This window comes from Pteropus alecto, unplaced genomic scaffold, assembly GCF_000325575.1.
Source record: "Pteropus alecto unplaced genomic scaffold, ASM32557v1 scaffold39, whole genome shotgun sequence".
Lineage (NCBI taxonomy): Eukaryota > Metazoa > Chordata > Mammalia > Chiroptera > Pteropodidae > Pteropus > Pteropus alecto.
Window position 1 is genome coordinate 8,072,189 of NW_006443568.1, and position 6,223 is coordinate 8,078,411.

General features: G+C 41.1%; 1 protein-coding gene across 2 annotated transcripts in view; it reads left to right on the top strand.

Moving 5' to 3' along the window:
- The first annotated feature begins 4,804 nt into the window (after positions 1 to 4,804).
- EYA3 (EYA transcriptional coactivator and phosphatase 3) overlaps positions 4,805 to 6,223 on the top strand; it is an 87,716-nt gene continuing 86,297 nt past the window's right edge. For both annotated transcript variants that reach the window (XM_006924350.3, XM_006924351.3), the window contains exon 1: positions 4,805 to 4,976. The gene's annotated coding sequence lies outside the window, so the exon portion shown is untranslated. The remainder of the gene's footprint in view (positions 4,977 to 6,223) is intronic.

A 6,223-nucleotide genomic window follows, 5' to 3' on the forward strand; every position in this document is an offset into this window, starting at 1 on the left:
TGCTATTTTAAACTATTTTTAAGTATGCAATTCGGTGGCATTAAGTACATTGGCATGTTGTACAACCATCACCATTATCTTTTTCCAGAACTTTTTCATCATCCCAAACAGAAACTCTGAACCAATAAACAACCCCATATTTTCCCTTCTTCCAGATCCTGGTAACTTCTACTTTCTGTCTCTCTGAATTTTCCTATTTTAGGTACCTCATCAAGTGGAATCATACAATATTTGCCCTTTTATGTTTGGCTTATTTCAAATCCTAAACAGGCTGATACACATCAAAATTAATGTTTCCTCAGGACCGCTGTCGGTGAACATCAGACAGATAACAGTAGTGGAGATAGGTCTGTTATTCTGATAAAGGTCAGGGTCTATGTTGCCTCCCTTGAATCTAGGTGAGCTCTATGACAGCTTCGACCAACAGACTAGGATGAAAATGATGCTGTGCCAGTTTCTGGTCTGGCCTTAAGAGAATGGCAGCTTCCAAAACCTGTCTCTATGGAGTCTGAGCTGCCATGTAAAAAGTTCAACTACTCTGATGGAGAGATTATGTGGAGAGGCTTTGAGACTACACCGAGAGAGGGCCAGCTGAACCCAGGATGGTCTTTCAGCCATTCTCAACAAGGGCCGGGCACATAAGAAGGCTGTGTTGGACCCTGCACACTAGTTTAGCGGCCAGTCAGAACGCTACCAACTGACTCTGGTTGATTGCATATGGAAAAGAAGATCACCCAGCTGAGTTCTGGCTAAATTCCTGACTCAAAAGTTGTGAGATATAATACAGTGGTTGTTTTAAGCCACAGATTTTGAATGTTGCCAAATGATACTGATTTGTTGGGGAAAATATATGAACAATAATAGTATTCATCTGGAAAAGATGTCTGTGGGTAAATTGAAGATAATGTACTCAGGAGACTGGAAATGCTTTGCTCTGAAGACAGCAATAGTTACTTAAAAGTGTGCATTTATTCCACTTCCTGCTACTGGAAATTTAGACAAAACTGTAAAAATGACTAATAATCTCTATTCAGGGCCATGTAGGCATAAAGTGACCCACATGCTTCTTACAGCAATGACTACATTGCTATAGACAGCTTTTTAAAATTAATTAATTATTATGGTAATTTACACATAAAATTTACCATCTTAATTATTCTGAGTATACTGTTTAGTGTACATTTGACAATGGTGTTAAGTATGTTTACATTGTTGCAAATCAGATTTTCAGAATCTTTTTATCTTGCAGAATTAAAACTCCATTAAACCACAATTCCCTTTTGCCTCCTATCTCCAGCCCCTGGTAACCACTATTCTATTGTCTATATTTACAAATCTGACTACTTTAGATACCTCATATAGGTAGAATCATACATTATTTCTCTTTTTGTGACTTATTTCACCTAGCATAATGTCCTCAAGTTTCATCCATGTTGTAGCACATGACACGATTACCTTCTTTGTTAAGGCTGCATAGTATTCCAACGTATGTATATACCACATTTTATTTTCCATTCATCCTTTGATGGTCATTGGGTTTCTTCCAACTCTTGGATATTATGCATAGTGCTGCTATGAACAATGGTGTGCAAATATCTCTTTGAGACTCTGCTACCATTTCTTTTGAACATGTACTCAGAAGTGGGATTGCTGAATTATATGGTAGTTCTATTTTTAATTTTTTGAGGAAATTCCATACTGTTTTCCATAGTGGTTGCACCATTTTAAAATCCTACCAACAAGGATTGCTTTTGGAATTTCAATTGTCAGTATGTAATAAGATACTGTCCTAAGTTCAATAGAGAATATCAACGGAAATAAAACCAAGACCACTGTATTTCAGATATGTCAATCGGGAGAGTTTAAATTGATAACTGTTACAAAACATTGATCATACATCCATTATGTTTTTTCTTAATGGAAATGTATAATCCAGAGGCCTTATTTTTAGATTCTTTTAGTGTAATTAGGCTGCGTTTCAATTTACATTTTGGCTTTTGTTTAGAAAAATCTGGTTATAATGTTTTTGGACTATTTTAATAGCCTTTCTTTTGTGTTAAATTTGAATGAAATATTTCAGATCTACATAAAAGAACAGAAAATAATGTAACAAATGTCTAAGTACTTACAATACAGCTTGAACAACACCATACTTTTGCCATATTATTTTAAGTCTGTCACCACAAATAGTGCAGGAAAAATCTACAATAAACATTTCCACTCCTGCTGACAGTGACAGCAAGCATAAATGCATAAAATCAAAGAAAAAAAATTAGTGAGTAAATGAATTTATACTTGGCTACCTAATGCTCTTCCTGTAATTTGAGAGGAACATGGCCCAGAAGTTAAAATCATGGGCTCTGAAGTCATTAAAAACTTGATTCAAGTCCTAAGTTTGCTTCTTGCTAGTTGTGTGGCCTCAAGCAAGTTATTTCACCTATTCCTGCCTCAGTTTCCTCATCTGTAAAATGGAGATGATCATACTTCCAAGGTGTTTGAAAGGATTAAAAGAAAAATATGAGCTCTTATGTATTTACTACATACAGCCAGTGACACATAGTAAAGCTTCAACAAATATTAGTAGTTATTTGTTTTATTTATTGAGCACCTACTATATGCCAATAATTCTTCTAATGCTGAGAATTCAGCATTGAACAAGAGAGATAAAGACCAACATGGAGCTGACTTTCTAGTGACAGACAGTAAACAACCAAAACAATTTCAGATAGAGATAGAGACTATAAAGGTCTAGGAAGGGGTGTGGAAGCTATTTTAGACAGGAGACAGGAGATCATGGGAGGCCTGCGTGAAGCCTTCAGAAGTGAAATTTCACTGAGAGTAACAGAAGGAACCATTCATTGGGAGGTTGGGGAAGAGTGTTTGAAAGAGAGGGAACAGTATGTGCTTAGGTTCTGTAGAAGAAAGAGAGACAGGATGGCTGGAAATCAGTATGTGAGGGGAAGGGAGGTTGGGCATGACATTTGAGTTAGGAAGGACAATCCAAGAAGAGCCTTGTGGGCCATAATAAAAAGCTTGGACTTTATTCTCAAGGGACTGTGAAGACATTGCAGGGTTTTTATTGCTACTAGGTACAGCACTGTTTGCTCTGAGGAGGAATTTGTGGGCCTTCCTGTAGCCCTGTTTTAGAATTATGAGTATGTACATGCTTCAGGAGTAATTTCTGGGGATACCACATTGGTTACTCGTGTGCACCCCCTAGTGGAGTTGGTGGCTCAGCTTGCATGGTTTCAGACCAGCAAAAGCAAAATTAATAAGCAATTTATCCTTTCGTTCAACAAATATTGGGCACCTGCAAGTGTCAGGCTCTGTTCTGGAACTGAAATATATCCACGAACAAAATAAACATGTGTGCCTTCTTGGCGCTTGCATTCTAGGGTGTGTGGGTGTGGGGAAAGAGACATTAAACCAAATTCTCTAGCAAATTGTTGGATGAAGTTAATGTTATAAGAGAAAAATTAAGAGGGGAACTGGGTTAGGAGGTGCAGGGAGGATGGTGGTGCTTCGATTTTAAATATAGTGTCAGGGAAGAGCTCATTGAGAGGGTGATACTTGAACAAAGATGTAAAGGAGGCGACAGGGTGACCGATGCTATTACTTGGGGGAAGAGCATTCTAGGCAGAGGGGTCAGCAAACACAAAGTCCCCAGCAAACACAAATGTGCAGGGTTTGATTAACAGCAAACAGACCGATGTGCCTTGAATAGAAAGATAATGGAGAGACTATGAAATGAAGTTAGTTGTGCTGGGGATGGGGGGAGTGGTCAAATCTTGAAGGTCCTGTAGGCCAATGTAAGAATTTTAGTTTTCAGTTTGAAACAGGAATCCATTGGAGGAGAAACATGATCTGATTAAGGTTTTAACAGAAGCCCACTGCTGCTGTGTTACTAGATTATGGGAGATCGAGGGTGTAAAAAGGGCAAACAGTCTCACATTGACTGAGGCAGTAGACGGTCCCATTCTGGACAGATTTTGAAGGCAGATCCTGTAGGACTTGCTGATGAATTAGCTGTGGGGTGTGAGAAAGAGGAGTCAAAAGTCTTACTTAGTACAAAAATATTACTTAGTAAACTGTTGCCATAGGAAGAGGTGATCAAAGACTACAGGCAAAAATTTACAAATTTTTCAGCAGTGTATCAAGCAGTTAATTAGTCATGTGTAATTTTTCTGGATTTTGTGTTATTTGTGAAACTTTTAAAAACTTGTAATTGTGAATTTTCTTAAAGAGGACCCCCAAACTGAATAAATTTCAGACTCCCACAAACCTGAATGTAATCCTGTTTCCTGCCCATATCTGGGTAGTAACTTGAAGTTAACGAAGAACTTAAAATTTTCATTTCTGATGACATTACATAAAGTATGCACGAAATAGAAGTTAATTGTAAGCTCAATACTATATTAGTTATAAACTAATATTGAGGATAAAAACATATTGGGCTAGTCTCCCCCCAAGGGTCTTCCAAAACTTCCCACCTATTCTTTCTTCCATAGTTTTTCTAAATCTACCGAATGCATCCAGCATTTCTCCTCTCCTTTAGAGAAGCAGGGATTACATTCATTTTAAAAGACCTTCTAGAAAAATGAGTGCTTTAGACCTTTTTACCGGGGCTGCTAGTGGCTCAGAGGAACCAGTGCCAGAGAGAAGCAAGAACCAGCCTATCCGCGCGAGGCATCACCGAGACGCCAAGAGGGGCGTAACCAGGGGCGGGGCGCCCCGGGCGGGTGGAGTGGGCGGGATCTAGACGCTTCTCCCGCCCGCCTCGTGAGGCCTAACACATGCGCCCAGGGGCTTCTAGTGGAACGAGTTGTGGATTGTGAGGTGACTCTGGCCGGTGACTTCCGGTTCCTAGGGATGCGCATCCGGGTTACGCTAACGCCGCGGTTTCCTCCACCCGCTTGGTTCTACTGTGGGTCTGGACCGGTCCCCATGTCCTGCTGTTGAGCCTCTGCAGCCTTTGGGTGAGTCTCTGCCACCGACAGAGTCTGAGTGCGGCCCGACGAGTACAGCCCGTAGGGAGACAGGTCCAGAGTTCTGTGTCTGTCCCTGTGGGAGGGGGTTCTCTTTCCTTGTCCCTTGTCCCTGCAGTGCCTTCCCTCACTTCAGCTCTTTGCCTCACGCTGGCCTCGCCTCTTTCCCCTCAGCTTAGCCTTTCTCGTCTCCTCGCACCGCTCGTCTCGCTGTTTTTTCTTAGCCTCGCTCGCCACTTACAAAGCCCCGGCTTCTCGTCTTTTGCCCCAGCCTTTCTGTCAGCCACTGCCTCTCCGATTTCTCCCTACTCTCACGTTAGCACCTCTTTTCCCCCACCACTGGTTCCGGATCTCGCTGTTCTTTCACCCAGCAGGACGACCCACCGCCTCCACTGCGAAACAGGGTCCTAGGGTCCTCGTCCCCCAACTTCTCTCATCTTGGACCCCTCCCGGGACTAGTAGATGACATTTGTGCTTCGCCTGGAGTTCTCCCGCCTTTTCTTAGCTCGTGGAGGGCTGTGCAAGCCCCAGTGTAGGCAGATATACCCGGCCTGGGGGAAGTTTTGCCTTGAGGTCTGGGTCGGACTGACCTTTGGTAGCTTCCGTAGTTAGGGAACAACAAAGGCGTTCCAAGTTCTTTGCTCGAGCACAGTTTTGGGGGCTCTCTGTAGAACAGGCTAACAAGTGGCAGGCACACGGAACTACTAGAGATTGGGTTCGTGTGCTCTTGTTAATTGACAGGTCAAGAGGACGTCCTGTCATTTTGCTGTTCTCTATTCCAAGAGAATAGATAGAGACGTGCACAGCGGAGGCAAAAATGCGAAGTTTCGGGACGAACAGCTCTGTTTTCTGCATGAGATTTCCTTACAGGACAGTTGCTATGATAGAAGACAGAGTTTCTTGGGAGATTATTAATTAACCCCAGATTTATAAATTTATTGCCAAAAATTTTAGTGTGATGTTACTGAAATATTTTCTGCTAAAGAGTTCTCGATAGTAATTTCGAAGTACGTGTTCTTTAGTTGAACCCAGTGTGCATATGTATCTTTATCCTTGCCTCTTATACATTATTTCTTCATTTTTACTGTATTGACAAGTATTTTCTGTTTTTGTTTCTGTTTCTTCACAAGCCAGACATTACAGTACTTTATTTCTTAGAATATTTTCTAACTTTTGTTTTTTCTTTGTTTCCACCTTAGTCTTAAAACCATCTCTCTCTCTCTCTCTCTTTTTTTTTT